Source organism: Lepidochelys kempii, chromosome 4 (genome assembly GCF_965140265.1).
Source record: "Lepidochelys kempii isolate rLepKem1 chromosome 4, rLepKem1.hap2, whole genome shotgun sequence".
NCBI classification, from domain to species: domain Eukaryota; kingdom Metazoa; phylum Chordata; order Testudines; family Cheloniidae; genus Lepidochelys; species Lepidochelys kempii.
In genome coordinates, this window is record NC_133259.1 from 14694300 (window position 1) to 14711908 (window position 17609).

Genomic DNA, 17609 nt, shown 5'->3' on the forward strand with positions numbered 1-17609 from the left:
TTGGGTCCCTAAAATCTATTACTCTTTTTGCAAAGCAAACACACACACACACACACACGTGTGCGCGCACACACAGAGTTGTGATCAAAGATGAAATAATTCTCTTTTTAATTCAGGTGACTATGAATAGGACTTTTCAACTGTATAATACTCACAGAATGCAAACTAACTATTTTTATTACAATTAACTTATGGAAATACTGCAATGTATAGTTGACTGCAAGACACTAAGGGCACAGTGCAACAGAATGAAAACAAATTAAAATACAATAAAAACCTAGGGCTTAAGCCTTCAAACACCTGTTCAAAATGGACCCAGAGAGATTGCAGGGACGAGCAAGATGCACATCCTAAGGCTTACCAGTGTGATCATGCATTGACTTGGACCCCAATCTAGCAAAGGCCTTAAACATTTAATTTTAAGTAAGTAAATAGCACTGTTTACTTGAATGGGATTATTTGTGTGCTTAAAGTTAAATGCATTTTTAAGTGCTTTGCTAGATCAGGGTCTCAGATGTGAGGTGCAAAGCAGAAATGAAACAGAGTCCAGATTTATTGGCTCAGTGTTCCCGCTAACCAAGTAGCAAAGGGCTCTGGATAGCCTTTTTATATATTTATTATATATATTAAGGCCTTGAAACAAATAAATGAACTAAAGGCTGGATTTTCAAAAAGGCTTACGGGCATTAGGAACAGACGTCCCTTTGAAAATAATGGGGTTTGGCTTCCTAAGTCCTTTAGATGCTTTTTCAAAATCCCACCTTAAAAGCCTTTCTTTTCCTCTGTGCAATCTCCCAGAATGTTGCAGCTCAACTGCTAGACGTTTCCTTACAACCCATGATACATGTGACCTCTCGTTATGGTCCGCTGTAGAATTAGAATACTTCCTGGGAAGGAGGAAATACCAAAAGGATTTCACAGATTTCACTTTTGTTTCAGTATACCCAGATACACATCAAAACAAGGCTCAACTACAGCTAAGGCTAACACCAACCAGGGCTTTATAAAAGAACAGTGCTAGCATATATTTTCCACTGAATGGGAAACCAGTGTCAAGAACATAGGAAGCGGGTAATACGCTCTCAGCTGTTTGAACCAATAAGCAGACATACTGCTGCCTTTTGAAGAAGCTGCAAATGATGAAGTCCTGCTGCGAGCCATATAAAGAAGGAATTACAATCATCATGCCTTATGGTTATGAAGGTGTGTGTTTTTGTTGTGAGTTCATTACGGGATAAATAAGAGTGTAGCCTGTACAAATTGCCCAGTTGGCGGGGAGGGGAAAGTCAGCTCATCTCAGCCCTGCTTTTCCATGGAAAAGGCATGTCAGAAGTGACATCAGGGTTTTACAACAGATTCATCAGTCCCCTCAGCAAGCTGGATTACAAGGGAGTGAGACTTCCCATGCTGATGACTGGTACCCAGCAAAAAGACTTCTATTTCCCCAGGGTTGAGGATGAGGCAGCTCTGATACATTCAGCCTTCAATAGTGTCCTAACATTCTTTCAGGCAACAGACCAAATTTGTAGTGTCAATGGGGGGAAAGAGTGGGGGCAGGGGGAGAAACAAACCCAAACCCCTCCACATATACAGTAGGCCTGGTCAAAAAGTGATGGGTTTGGTTCATGTTTGAAAATTTTCATGGAACGTTTCCTGAAAATGGAATGAAGCGAAATGATTTTCATTTCCTTTCATATTGAAAGATTTCATTTCATTTCTCAAAAATAGAAAAGCCCAGCTTTCTGAGTTACCTTTTCTCTTCTTTCCTGCCCCCTCATTCATTTCGATTAACCAAAATAAAAAAAAAACCCACGGAAAAGATTTTGTTTCCTTTGAACAGCCATTATTTGTCAAAACAAAACAAAAACAAAAACATCACTCAGCTCTAAAATACTGTAATATCTATCATCAACCTACTGATGTTGCACACAGAATATTTAAGAGAGTTCTTATCCAGAGGCTTCATGAATATGTTGAGCAGAGGTGGTTGGAAACTTTTTTTTCTTTTTTAAACAAGGGAAAATAGAAATGTTTTTTCTTCAAAAATTTTTACAACCTACTCCCCCGCTCCCTCTGCAATTTCTAGCCAGCTTTGGCCTTGAGCAGCATGGGAGATAAGATCCCACAGTGTTATCTACAGTTAGGCTTGGAAAGATTAAATTGGTAAATGTCGGTAAACATCGATTTCACCATGCACACACAAATTGAGGAAAATATTTTCATCAATAACACTCAAAATGTACAAATAGGTAAAGTAATAAAAATGTTGCTTGAGAATTTAGTATTTGATTTAAGGCTCTTTACTTTGTTATTATTTTAACATGTGATGTTGACAGTTACAGTTACAAAACTTTAAACTTTTGAATCTCAGCATCTATTCTCATTACATAATTGTCTGACTTCCACAACAATTTCCTATAATGTAAATAGATAAAATGAATAGATAAGATATAATAAACATTTTTTTCAATTTTATCTATTTTTAAAACGCATAATTTTATGCAGCTGTAGAAATGTAAATTGATAAAAGATAAAAATATGCTTAAAATAAACATGGTCAAAATTATCAAACTTATAGAATTAAAAAAATGAATTTTACCACGCCTAACTACAGGAGATAAAATAATGCAAATTCAAATGATTCATGAATAAATTAGTCATAGATTGATGGAAAAATTGTGCATAATTTGCCAAATATTATTTGACTATCTACAGAGGTGACCAGGTAACAAGAAAAAATATTTTTTTCACCAATTTAAGAAAAACACTGAATAGACTACACATAAATATCATTAGACCAGATATTTATATCTGCTAATTGCCTGCAATCGCTGGTCAATCATTTTAAAAACTGTCAAGAGGTGCAGTATGACCAAAACTGCCAACTAATGCTGACCAAAACCCCATAGAGGATATTTATGAGTCTGGAAAGAGAGGTCTCAAGACCTAAAGAAGGTCAGAAGTACATGAGATCATCTTGGCAATCACAGCCTGCCTTCATTTCTTTCATACAAATAAAATACTTCTGTAATAAAGCAAGGAGGCTTAAAAAATATCTATTGACCTTATTTACAGATGGGAAGGAGGATAGGAGATAAAATGTCTTGCTCAAGGCCACAAAGGAAATCAGTATCAGAGACAACTGGAACTCAGAAATATCCTGTCTCAAAATCCTGTGGACCATGACTTTCTCTTAAAAACAGTACCTGAGATAAGGTGTGATCCACAGCCCCAGGAACTGATTGGAAAGACTCTCATTGATGTCAGAGGACTTTGGATCAGGCTCAAGTTTGCTATTAAAGAGAGACTTTCACACTTGGAGAAATTGTTTTGAAGGGATCCTCTATACAAAAAAGCAATGTACGTACCTATGATATTTTCTTTACATATTTAAATAAAAATTATTTCCCCTTCTGACATCTCATTCCCACAACGCCAGCACCAGCAAAGCTATGCTCCATATTTGTAACACTACAGGCTGTTCGTTAGACTTGTTAGTCTGCTTATCGAAGTAGTTGGTCAGTAAGCCTAGTACTCAACTTTTCCTTAAGTGCAGGGGCTTTCAGATTCAGGGGTTTGGCATGAGCCCCTCTGTAACTAAAATGAATAAATAAAGTTTTAACCAAGAATACAAATTTTGAAATAATGAAATCTCACTAGTGGTGTTTTCATTTTCTTCTCTAACATGACACAGAAGCAAATGACTATTGAAGAAAATATTAGACTTATGCTGTCTCCTGGACAGACTTTATCTCATGTCGTTCGTAGCCGAAACCCAAGATATTCAAATATGGATGTATAAAGTTAGCCTCGTAAGTCATATTTAAGCACCCACATAAAGAACCCGAGGTGGGATTTTCAAATGTGTCTCTGTCAGCTAGGACCACAAGTCCCGTTAGCTTTCAGTGAGACTTGTGTGTCTAAATTACGTAGGCATATTTTGAAAAACCCACCCTGAATTTCAAAATTGCTGAGCATCCAGCTGCTCCTAAATGTCAATCGGAGATACTGGATGCTCAGGACTTTTCAAAATTAGGCCAATTATTTAGATGCCTAAATATGGAGTTATGAGCCTAACTTTAGGCTCCCGCTTTTGATGGCTTTGGCCTAAATCGTTGTCCTTCTTTGTTTCCAACAAGGTGAAGAAAAATTGAAATCGGCAACAGTGGCTTATCAGGCTCCTATTGTTTGTTTATTGTAAACCACAGCTGTCTGCTGAGTGCCAGCTCGTGACTGACAAACAAATGAGTTTACCCTTCATGTATTTGAAAGTGATACTGTGAATCCACATCCCGTATTTTAATTTTTGTGTCCTTCTTTGTCATTTTCCCAATGAAAATGATCCCAGCACTGATCTCAATGTTAATGTATTCCTGCTTACATTTGACTTCTGAATATGTTATGACTAATTATCATTACACAGGACGAGAGATCAGAGCCCTGAGTGAGGTGCTTGGTGCGGGAACAAAAGGAGGCCAACTCTGCATCTTGGCATTGGGCCCAAAATTTGTACTGGAGCATCTTGAAACTGGTATGGTCTGTTTTTATGGGTATTTTTAAAAAATATATTTTTGAGTGGGGGAGGGGCAGGAACAGGGGCGAAAATTTCCCCTTGAACATGATGTCAATATGTTGGCATGTCTCCTTTTATTAAGATGCCATCCAACTGATAACAAGTCCTGCTGTGTTTTACCAACATAAAAAATTAGACTGGAGACCGAGGAGCGGCAGGTGGCTTTTGGCACCAAGAAATAATCACACTTGATGTGGAAAGTAAAGTAAAAGGAGCCATCTGTTCACTGCAGGAGGACGTGAAAAATCACATTAACATATTGTCACTAACATCATGAAATACACAGTTAATAATAAATTTAGTTATCATGGCAAGTGGCATTGGATGCTTCCTTAGAAAAAAGTAGTGTGTGGGAGATGTACTTGCTCACACCGTCTTATTGAGATATATATATTTGTTTGAAAGCCTTAACCATGCCATTTGTCACTGCCTTTGTGAGCAGACGTGCTTCTCTTCCACTGGGAGAGTGAATGACTTTTCTGATTCCCTCTCCTCCCTTTGCCCTTTAATCTGCGGCGCTTAGTTCCATCTTTCTTTCCTGACTGGCAGGCAAGCACATTAAATGGGAGAAAGAGAGAGAGAAGGAAAGAAAGAAAATCTTTGAGTAGTTACTTGTATTGTGCACTGTGGCTCAATTCCAAGCTCATTTAAGTCAGTGGGAGTCTTTCCATTGACGTCAGTGGGCATTGGATTAGACTCATGATATCAAAGTCATCCGTGGTATAACTGCTTTCCTTCTCCACTGGCCTTGTATCAGTTGGACTAAAATCATTGGCATTACATCAGGGCTGAAATTGGCCCACAGCATCATTCCATGAAGTTATGGAAGCAAGTTTGTTTTCCCCTTTCCCTTTCCCTGAACAATAGAGTCTTTGCAGGTTCCCTGAATCTGTGACATCTGTGCAGTATATGGAAAGCTGCTTTTGGAAAGTGAAGGCCCTTCACTTAAAGATTAACATCGATGGGTGGCTGATTATTTTAAATAGCAAAGTTCCCTTTCAAGAAAGGTTTTATGGACTTTTCTAAAGCAAAATGCGTTTGCTAAAGTACTGTGGATTTAGATCAAGACCGTTCAGTGTCTGGAACAAGATAAAGTAAAGAGCTGCTCCAGTCTGAAGAGCAGCTTTGTTAAAAAAAAAAAAAAAGGCAGAATGGTATTGCATATTTATTGTGTTTTTCAGATTTCGGTATCAAATGTGCTCAGTTTACAAGTAGAATTGGAGGTTGGGGGGTTTCTTATGGCCAGCCCTGCAAACTTGGTCTGAGAGCAAAGTAGAATTCTTTCCTTCTTGTGCATCATCACTGGCAATGAAAGTTCTTCCACCCAAACTAGGCATTGAGCGACACCTGCACCATGTTATTGTTTTTAGACTGGAATGAGAACTGAGATATTTTGCATTTAACAAAGGAGCTAGGACAGGCTACATGTTGCAGTCAGATAATAGTCTGTCAATGCATACCTGGAGACATGAGTCCAAATCAGTTGTACTTGGTCATATGCGACATAAATCTGGTTTAAGTGCAGCTTAGTCCTTTGTGGATAGTTGTGCATAGCCACATTATCTGCCATATATACTGGCGGATTTTTTTTCCCCTTAGGAGGGGCCTCTTAATGGAAGAGAAGTGTCTTGCAGATCAGACTGAGATTCATTAGCAGAACTATGTGGGAATCTCATTTCCTGAGTGCCAGCTTTCTCTTTGCCTGGCATCAGCATCAGTAGTGAAAATCACTGAAAGAAAAAAAGGTGGATACAATTTTTTTGATATTTCTGTATGTATGTAATCAGGGGAGACTCACATTTTACCTATCTCATTAGTTAATGCTACAGATGTACTAAAATATGTCTCCATATAGGCATGCCCAGGACTCAAAAGCAGGATTTCTGGGCAAAAGATGAGAAAAGAATCTAAGCTTTTAAAAGGTGTAGATTGTAAGACTGTTTGAGATCATTAACCATTTGGAGCAGGGACAGGATATCTCCTGAAATCAAGTTTTCTTATTAAGATTTCTGGTGTTTCCTCATTCCATTTGAGCCAGAAAAATGATATGAATAGCTTCTATTGTTGGTTGGATCCCAAGAGCACAAGTGTGAGCAGGAGAAAAAGTTGAACAGCACTTTTCCCAACTTAAATAATGGTTTGTTTCAAAGGATAGGGGAAGGTTTGGATCCATAATTTTTTTTCACCCATTCCTAATCAAGAACTGATCTAACAGGTACTCCCTGTAATTCATGAATTAACACTGTTTCTGCATCCTGCCAGGGCCATGTCTTCTTCTCATGTGGAAAATTTTGTTTGTGCAGCATACTGGAGATCTTCAGCATCAATTGAAAATACGGTCACAAAAGTCTCAGATAGGAACTGAGAGAGAAAATGCTTTAGAGGAAAATAAATGAGGTTGGGAGTCTCTGGAATCGGAACCTCAGCTCTGACGCTGACTTGCTGTGTGGACGTGGGGAAGTCACTTAACCTGTCTGAGCCTTGGTTTTCTATTCTGTATAATGGACAAAATGTTTTTATTTTTTATGAAAGAGCGCTTTGGATCAAAACACATTTCCTTCATCAAAGTGTCAATTTTCATAGAAAATTTTTGTTATGGTAAGAATTTTCCATTTTTTCAACAAAAAAGCAGAAATAACATCCCTCCCCCAACATTTTCAGTTTTTAGCAAACATTTCTGGCTTTTGAAAACCAATTTTTTTTAAATCAAAATCCAAAGTTTTTTTTTTTTAGTGAAAATTGTTTTTGAAAATCAAGAGTTTTTCAGTTTTTTATTTCTGTTTTTTATCACACACAAAAAATCACAGGAAATTAAGAACAAAAACAAAACTTTTTTTGGAACTTCCAGCAAACAATAATTTGGAATTTTCCAACTAGCTCTAATAAAAATACCTACCTTACAGGTTGTCATGAGGACTATTCGGTTATAGCTGTCTGACAAAACAGTGTTCAGCGTGATTATTTAAGAGAAAAGTTGAAACATTACTGCAGTTTTTCCAAGCATTGTACTCCCTCAAAGCTATTAAATCCTTTGTCTTTCTGCCCTTTTTTTTGCTTTGTATAGGTATTGGTTGTGCTACTGATTGACTCTCAAAGTGAGTACTGAATGACGTTTATTACCTCTCTGTTTATGAGCCTTATTCTGCTTCCATAGGAGTCAGTGGGAGTTTTGGCATTGACTACAATAGGAGCAGGATCTGTTCCTGTGTCTTGACAGTACAGTAGGACATTATTTGGATTAGTAGCTCCTGCTATGATAGATCTCACTGATTTACATTTCATGAAAGAAATTTTAAAAGTATTTAAGAAATGTATGTTTGCCACAAGGTGTGGTTGAGTCCAGAAACTTACAAGGATCAATTACAGTTTGGACAACAAGAATATGCAGAATTCTAATAGCTATTTCTAATAAATTTCTTCTGGAAGTGATGTTAAACCTCACATTTCAGGTCTGAAGCTAATTGTTAAGTATTCAGAATTAGGATGAGATCTTCTTGGGACTGATTCTCCCCCATCTGCCTACTGTGGGATTTCTTGCACCGTCCTCTGAAACATCTGGGACTGGTCACTGTGAGAGATAGCATACTGGAGTAGATGGAGCTCAGGTCTGGTCCAGTGTAGTATTTGCTGTGTTAAGAGCAGATGCTTCCTGGGTACCATTCTCAGCTGGTTTATTTTTGAGTGATCATCTGCATGCTTAAATGGTAGTAAGAGCATTAATGGATTTATCCTCACAGCATCCCTGTGAAGTAGGAGGTAGCATTACCCTCATTGTAAAGATAGGAAATTATACACTGAAAGAATTACACACACACACACACACACACACAAGTAATGATGAGTATTGAATAGCCATTCTGGCTTCCCAGACTCATGCGGTAGCCACAAGATCATCCTTCCTCTCTTAGGCCCATAAGCAGAAAAAAACCTCATTTGCTAAGATGTTAAATTGCAGTAAGTAAAAAACGCAGAATGTTTGGCCTCTGACATTTCACTCCATTTCATAAAGAAAATGTTACTTGTGGGAAAATTCTGTATAAATTGACAGTCACTTGTGTTCTGACAGGCCTTTTTTAGGTTATTAGCTATTTCATTATATACATGGTGGATCTCTATGCAGTTGAGGAAATCTGAGGCAGATGGGCTCTACAATCAGCCTGAGGGGACAGGAGAAATGAAACTTCAGCGCTCTTACGTACCCTGAGTTTCCTCTCTTTTATCACAGTAGCTAATGGACCCATAGAGATTGAGAAAACGTAGTGATCTCCTGGAGGGTTTTCTGGGTGGCCAGCATTGAAGTGGATGGGTGATCTCCAGTTTCATGAGGAGAATTGTCTCCTGCAATGTGGCAGCAGCATTTTGACACACACAAGGGGGGATTTGAAGGCTGACTGCATGACCATGAATGAATGTGCTACATAATGATGAATTCTAATTTTCTCTTATCTTCACTTGTTTATCTTCCCTCTCCACTTTTTTTTAAAAAATCTTTTATTACTTTGCATGCACCTTTCTCTGTGCCTGATGCAGGGTGTAGATGCCGCATCTGCTTACCAGCAGAATGGGAGTTAGCTCCTTACAGCTGATCAAATCATACGAAAAGTGACTTGTGACTATTTTAATGAATGGAAGCAGCAAGCTGTGTAAGCTGTTACTTGTGAGATTGTGTTATTTGTTGCTCACAGGTGTTCAGAGGGATTCCAGGTATTCTCAAAATTGTTTGCAAATCTCGAACGTTTTCCAAATTTTAACATGAATGTTGGTGGTTTATTGTTTGTATTGCATTAGCACCTAGCAGCCAAAGTCACAGATCAGGAGCTGGTTGTTCTAAGTGCTGTACAAACACAGAACAAAAAGATGGCCCTGCCCAAGAATGCTTCCAATCTAAGACCAGAGATGAGACGTGACGTCAGACAGAGGAACACAAGGGAACAATGAGACAGTTATGATTATTATTATTTGCAATTATCTGAGAAGTGCATTAGGAAGCAGAAAGAGCTCCATACTCAGTTGTAAGAGGGATGGATTGTAGCGTGAGTTTGGCTCTTTCTGTTTGTTTTTGTAGTTTTATGTAAAACCCTGTTTTCCCTTCCATTTTTCTGTTGTCTGCTCTGTACTTTCAACCTGAAGAATAAAGCTCCGGAGAGAGAATCTAGGTAGGCAAAAGACAGTCTGTTCCACCAGTTCACACTTACTAGGGCTCAACCCAGCTCCTACTGAAATTAATGGGAGAGACTCCAGTTGATTTCATTGGGAGCTGGATTGTGCACCTAGAGAGAAAGAATAGTCTTATGGTTAAAGCATAGTACCGGGAGTCAGGAAATCTAAGCAACATATTTTTCCTAAGTCCCTATTTAGACATGTGAGGATGGAGTTTTCAAAAGCACCTAAAGGACTTGTGACCAAAAGTCCTACTGAAGTCAGTGGGAACTGCTGGGTGCTCAGCACCTTTTGAAAATCAGGCCTTTTATTTAGGTTGCCTTAATATGAGGCAGAAGCCTAATTTTAGGCTCATATTTTGGAAAAGATTAGCCCTTGGTTCTGTTCCCAGCTCTGCCCCAGGTTTGCTGTGTATACTTGGACACATCATAGAACCATAGACTTTAAGGTCAGAAGGGACCATTATGATCGTCTAGTCTGACCTCCTGCACAACGCAGGCCACAGAATCTCACCCACCCACTCCTGCGAAAAACCTCTCACCTATGTCTGAGCTATTGAAGTCCTCAAATCGTGGTTTAAGGACTTTGAGATGCAGAGAATCCTCCAGCAAGTAACCCGTGCCTCATGCCGCAGAGGAAGGCGAAAAACTCCCAGGGCCTCTGCCAATCTGCCCTGGAGGAAAATTCCTTCCCGACCCCAAATATGGTGATCAGCTAAACCCTGAGCATGTGGGCAAGACTCACCAGCCAGACACCCAGGAAAGAATTCTCCGTAATAACTCAGATCCCACCCCATCTAACATCCCATCACAAGCCATTGGACATATCTACCGCTAATAGTCAAAGATCAATTAATTGCCAGAATTATGCTATCCCATCATATCCTATCCCTTCCATAAACTTATCAAGCTTAGTCTAGAAGCCAGATATGTCTTTTGCCCCCACTGCTTCCCTTGGAAGACTGTTCCAAAACTTCACTCCTCTGATGGTTAGAAACCTTCATCTAATTTAAAGTCTAAACTTCCCGAAAACCAGTTTATATCCATTTGTTCTTGTGTCCACATTGGTACTGAGCTTAAATAATTCCTCTCCCTCTCTGGTATTTATCCCTCTGATATATTTATAGAGAGCAATCATATCTCCCCTCAACCTTCTTTTGGTTAGGCTAAACAAGCCAAGCTCCTTGAGTCTCCTCTCATAAGACTGTAAAAGAGAGGGGCCAGGAAGCCCCAAGTGAACTATCCATTCCTCAGATCATCCTAATAGCCCTTCTCTGAACCTGTTCCAGTTTGAATTCATCTTTCTTAAACATGGGAGACCAGAACTGCACACAATATTCCAGATGAGGTCTCACCAGTGCCTTGTATAATGGTACTAACACCTTCTTATCTCTACTGGAAATACCTTGCCTGATGCATCCCAAGACCGCATTAGCTTTTTTCACGGACATATCACGTTGGCGGCTCATAGTCATCCTGTGATCAACCAATACTCCGAGGTCCTTCTCCTCCTCTGTTACTTCCAAGTGATGCGTCCCCAGCTTATAACAAAAATTCTTGTTATTAATCCCTAAATGCATGACCTTGCACTTTTCAGTATTAAATTTCATCCTATTACAATTACTCCAGTTTACAAGTTTCAGAGTAGCAGCCGTGTTAGTCTGTATTCGCAAAAAGAAAAGGAGTACTTGTGGCAACTTAGAGACTAACAAATTTATTTGAACATAAGCTTTCATGAGTTACAGCTCACTTCATCGGATGCATTCAGTGCAAAATACAGTGGGGAGATTTATATACATAGAGAACATGAAACAATGGGTGTTACCATACACACAGTGGGGGGTGGGGGAAATAAACATGGGGAAATAGTTTATCCCCTCCCCACCCCCCACTGTTCCTCAGACATTCTTTTCAACTGCTGGAAATGGCCCACCTTGATTATCACTACAAAAAGTTTCCCCCCACCCCCCCCGCTCTCATGCTGTAATAGCTCACCTTAAGTGATCACTCTCGTTACAGTGTGTATGGTAACACCCATTGTTTCATGTTCTCTGTGTATATAAATCTCCCCACTGTATTTTCCACTGAATGCATCCGATGAAGTGAGCTGTAGCTCACGAAAGCTTATGCTCAAATAAATTTGTTAGTCTCTAAGGTGCCACAAGTCCTCCTTTTCTTTTTCCAGTTTATAAGGTCATCCAGATCTTCCTCTATGATATCCCGGTCCTTCTCTATATTGGCTATACCTCCCAGCTTTGTGTCATCCGCAAACTTTATTAGCACATTCCCGCTTTTTGTGTCAAGGTCAGTAATAAAGAGATTAAATAAGATTGGTCCCAAAACCGATCCCTGAGGAACTCCACTAGTACCATCCTTCCAGCCTGACAGTTCACTTTTCAGTGTGACCCGTTGTAGTCTCCCCTTTAACTAGTTTCTTATCCACCTTTCAATTTTCATATTGATCCCCATCTTTTCCAAGTTAGTGAATAATTCCCCATGTGCAACCATATCAAATGCCTTACTGAAATTGAGGTAAATTAGGTCCACTGCGTTTCCTTTGCCTAAAAAATCGGTTACCTTCTCAAAGAAAGAGATCAAGCTGGTTTGACACGATCTACCTTTTGTAAAACCATGTTGTATTTTGTCCCAATTACCATTGATCTCAATGTCCTTAACTACTTTCTCCTTCAAAATTTTTTTCCAAGACCTTGCATACTACAGATGTCAAACTAACAGGCCTGTAGTTACCTGGATCACATTTTTTCCTTTCTTAAAAATAGGAACTATGTTCGCAATTCTCCAGCCATATGGTACAACCCCTGAGTTTACAGATTCATTAAAAATTTTTGCTAATGGGCTTGCAATTTCATGTGCCAGTTCCTTTAATATTCTTGGATGAAGATTATCTGCTCCCCCCCATTTAGTCCCATTAAGCTGTTCAGGTTTGGCTTTTACCTCAGATGTGGTAATATCTACCTCCATATCCTCCTTCCCATTTGTCGTCCTACCATTATCCCTAAGCTCCTCATTAAAAACGGAGGCAAAGTATTTGTTTAGATATTGGGCCATGCCTAGATTATCCTTGACCTCCACTCCATCCTCAGTGTTTAGCGGTCCCACTTCTTCTTTCTTTGTTTTCTTCTTATTTATATGGCTATAGAACCTTTTACTGTTGGTTTTAATTCCCTTTGCAAGGTCCAACTCTAAATGGCTCTTGGCCTTTTTCACTTTATTCCTACATGTTCTGACCTCAATAAGGTAGCTTTCCTTGCTAATCCTGCCCATCTTCCACCTCTTGTAGGCTTTCTGCTTTTTCTTAATCACCTCTCTAAGGTGCTTGCTCATCCAGCTTGGTCTACAACTCCTGCCTATGAATTTATTCCCCTTTCTTGGGATGCAGACTTCTGATAGTTTCTGCAACTTTGACTTGAAGTAATTCCAGGCCCTCTCCGCCTTTAGATCCACAAGTTCTTCAGTCCAATCCACTTCCCTAACTAATTCCCTTAATTTTTTAAAGTTAGCCCTTTTGAAATCAAAAACCCTAGTCACAGATCTATTTTTGTTTATCCTTCCATTTAGTTAGAACTGAATTAGCTCATGATCGCTTGAACCAAGGTTGTCCCCTACAACCGTTTCTTCTATGAGGTCCTCACTACTCACCAAAACCAAATCTAAAATGGCATCCCCTCTTGTTGGTTCAGCAACTACTTGGTGAAGGAATCCATCAGTTATTGCATCCAGGAAATCTGAGCCCTATTATTATTACTAGCACTTGTCCTCCAGTCTATATCTGGGACGTTAAAGTCTCCCATGATCACACAATTCCCATTAGTATTTACTTCACTGAAAACATTAAAAAAGGTCTGTATCCTTATCCAAATCAGATCCCGGTGGTCTATAGCACACTCCAAGCACTATCCCAGGGGAGGCTCTAGTAGCTTTCTTCCCCAATGTGATTTTTGCCCAGACAGACTCTGTCTCATCCATTCCATCACTTCTTATTTCTTTACAGTCTACCTCCTCATTGATATACAGTGCTACTCCACCACCTTTGCCTTTATTTCTGTCTTTCCTAAACAGCACATGCCCTTCAATACCTGTACTCCAGTCATGACGACTGTTCCACCATGTTTCTGTTATCCCTATCATATCTGGTTTCACTTCCTGCACCAGTAGCTCTAGTTCCTCCATTTTGTTACCGAGGCTCCTCACATTAGTGTACAAACATCTTAATTTTTGCTGTTTGGCCTCGCTCACATTCTGTACCCGATTAGGCACAGACATTCTACTGCCAGTATCACCTATGAGACTGGTATCCACACTGCCCTTCCTCCTTATGTCCATTCTCCTACCCACGGCTGTATCCTTTCTTACTTTGTTTTCTTCCCTCTCAATGTTAAAATCTGGCTTGGAGATTACCTGGACATCTCCCAACCATCTCCCCCAAATTCCTAGTTTAAAGCTCTTTTGATCAGTTGTGCCATCATAGAATCATAGAATAGAATATCGGGATTGGAAGGGACCTCGGGAGGTCAGCTAGTCCAACCGCCTGCTCAAAGCAGGACCAGTCCCCAACTAAATCATCCCAGCCAGGGCTTTGTCAAACCTGATCTTAAAAACTTCTGAGGAAGGAGATTCCACCATCTCCCTAGGTAACGCATTCCAGTGCTTCACCATCCTCCTTGTAAAAAAGTTTTTCCTAATATCCAACCTAAACCTCCCGCACTGCAACTTGAGACCATTACTCCTTGTTCTGTCATCTGCTACCACTGAGAATAGTCTAGATCCATCCTCTTTGGAACCCCCTTTCAGGTAGTTGAAAGCAGCTGTCAAATCCCCCCATATTCTTCTTTTCTGCAGACTAAACAATCCCAGTTCCCTCAGCCTCCCCTCATAAGTCATGTGTTCCAGTCCCCTAATCATTTTTGTTGCCCTCCGCTGGACGCTTTACAATTTTTCCACATCCTTCTTGTAGTGTGGGGCCCAAAACTGGACACAGTACTCCAGATGAGGCCTCACCAATGTCAAATAGAAGGGAACGATCATGTCCCTTGATCTGCTGGCAATGCTCCTACTAATGTAGCCCAATATGGCATTGGCTTTCTTGGCAACAAGGGCACACTGCTGACTCATATCCAGCTTCTCATTCACTGTAACCCATAGGTCCTTTTCTGCATAACTTCTGCCTAGCCATTCGGTCCCTAATCTGTAGCGGTGCATGGGATTCTTCCGTCCTAAGTGCAGGACTATGCACGTGTCTTTGTTGAACCTCATCAGATTTCTTTTGGCCCAATCCTCTAATTTGTCTAGGTCCCTCTGTATCCTATCCCTACCCATCCTCCATCCTAGAAGTCTATTTCCCTCCTTACTCAGGTGAAGTTCATCCTGAGAGAACAGTCCTCTGTCCATGAATGGTTCCCAGTGCCCATACATCCCAAAGCCCTCCTTATAGCACTAATGTCTGAGCCATCTGTTGAGCATCATAATCTTGTCACACCTTTGTTGCCCTTCTCTAGGAATAGGTAGAATCCCACTCAAGATCACCTGAGCCTCTATTTCCTTAGGCATCTTCCCCAGCCTGGCATAGTCTCCCTTGATACGTTCCAGTGAGAATCTAGCCGTATAATTTGTTCCCACATGAAGGACAATCAGTGGATTCTTTCCCGCTTCCGTTAGGATCCTCTTCAGCCTCAGGTCCACATCTCATATCTTAACATCTGGCAGACAGCACACCCTTCTGTTCTCTGCATCAGCTCTTGTTACAGGCCTGTCTATCCTTCTCAGTAAGGAGTCCCCAATGATGTAGACCTGCCTTTTCCTGGTGACGGTGCGATTCTCCAGTCTATCCCCTGTTCCGTCTGGCTGCAAGTCCTCTCGATTCCTGTTGTCCCTTGCAATCCTCTGCAATCAATCCCATGTCCTTCTGGGGCTCATATTTGGTTTTATTATCTCCATTGACTCTTGCCCTCTTCCTACAGGACTAGCTGCTCTCCTTTTCTTCCTTGCCCTCTGACCTTCAGTGACCACCTGCTGTGCCCCTTCTTCATTTTCCAACTCTGCAAACCTGTTCCTGAGCTCCGTTTCTCCTTCACTAGCCCGTCTTTTCCTCTGCCTGGTTCTCTTAGTCACATGCTTCCACTGTCCACTTTCCTCACCCAGCAGTATCCCCTCAGAGTTCTTCAGTCCTGCTTCCATCTGCAAGTCTGAGCTTTTCCCTTCAGCCTCCTCATGTCTTTGCTCCATCATCTGCTCAAACCCCCTTCTAAACTCAACCAGAGTTTCCACCTGCAACTCCAATCCTCAGATCTTCTCTTCCATCAGCCCTATCAGGTGGCATGTCATGCAAACAAAACTCTTTCAGGTACCCCCTTCAGGATCATGTACATGCCACAGTTACATGCCACAGATTCTACATCCAGTCATCTTCATTGTGTCTTCTACTGCTTGGGTCACTACCACTGCTGCCTCTGTATCTGTCATCGCCTTCCCACCAAAGTCCTGTTAGTCCTTCTCCTCCAACAGAATACCTTCTCCTCCAACAGACCTCCCACTCAAACTCCCCTGTTTACAGCTCTGTTTGCTGGTTCCTGTGCTGCTGCAGCTGGCTGTTAATCTGTTAATCAATTAATCTGTTTGTGCCTCAGTTTCCCTATCTGTAACGTGGGGAAAAAAATGTTTCTCGGCCTTACATAGGTGATGTTAGGCTTAATTCACTGGCTTTGCTAAACCATTTAGCACATGTGCTAGATCATGCTGGGGCAAGGTTTTGGATCCACATGGCCGAGTTCACAATGGTGACAATGTAAATTAATTTCATGTATTTGTGGCTCAGCAGAATTCTTAATAAAAAAGGAGGCCCAACCTTCTCAAATCAGATCATGTAATAAAGTTTCTGGGTTGGTGTAACAAGGTGTCTGACCCTTTTAGGTGAGATGGGTCCAGCCCCACCTTAGCTTGCCTCCCCAGATGAAGAAATGAGCAAAGTCCCAATGGCAGGCAGCTCATACCTGGCCTTCTGAGGGTGGAGATCAGACAGAAGCCTGGGGCAAGCTGGGAGACTCCAGGTAGGAAGCTCTGGGAGCTGCTGCTCAATAGAAACCAGGGAGGGTTTAGGAGGGAAGATAGGCCCTCAGGAAGGAGGGGCTGGGTCTAGCTTAAGGGTGGTGTGAAGATTCTTTGTTTTGTGTTTTGTTTTGTCCTGGATGCCCTGGAAAGGGTGGACGTTTTCGTTATTGACTTAGCTGCCGTGACCAAACCAGGCTGGAAGGTTGGGAGCAGCAGCTAGCCGTACGTCAGACTGGGTACACAGCGCTGCTACAATTGATATGTCTGGGTATAAAGGGTCTGAATGCAAACAATGAGGCAGGCTCTGAAACCCTTACTCCTGTTGAGGAGCGACTTACTTCATGAGTTGAGGAGCGACTTACTTCATGGGTTGAGGAGCGACTTACTTCATGGCTTCATGGGGACTTCTTGTAGGGTAAGGTACTATTTGGCGCGCATGAATATATCAGAGTATACTTTTACTCAAGTCTGATATTATGCCTATTTTGAAGAAAGAAAACTTGTCTAATTTCTAAGATGTACCGCTAGAACAAAGATAAAATGCTTATACATCCATCTTTGCCCTCCTTCTGGAGGAAAGTGTAGTTACCATGTACTTCAGCATATTTATGCACGTTCAGATCTGAGGAATAATAAAAGGAGGAATGTTGCCCATTATAAGCTCTTCTATACATCACTAATTGGAGTGTGGTCTTTATTATTTTGATGAAGAATCCCCGTAATACAATGGCTCCTTATAGCCCGTCAGGAGACTGGTGAGATAAATACCTTTGGGGTCCAGTTTGCCACTTTCCATGATACCTTAGCACACA

The 17609-nt window shown here is 40.8% G+C and overlaps 1 long non-coding RNA gene across 6 annotated transcripts in view; it reads left to right on the forward strand.

Annotated features, from left to right (window-relative positions):
• The window catches only part of LOC140910162 (uncharacterized), a 378033-nt gene that overhangs the window by 177031 nt on the left and 183393 nt on the right, over positions 1-17609 (forward strand). For 4 of the 6 annotated variants that reach the window (XR_012158436.1, XR_012158437.1, XR_012158434.1 and 1 more), the window contains exon 3: positions 4424-4531. The exons of the other annotated variants lie outside the window; for them this stretch is intronic. This is a non-coding gene — a long non-coding RNA (uncharacterized lncRNA). The remainder of the gene's footprint in view (positions 1-4423; positions 4532-17609) is intronic. 6 annotated transcript variants of the gene reach the window in all.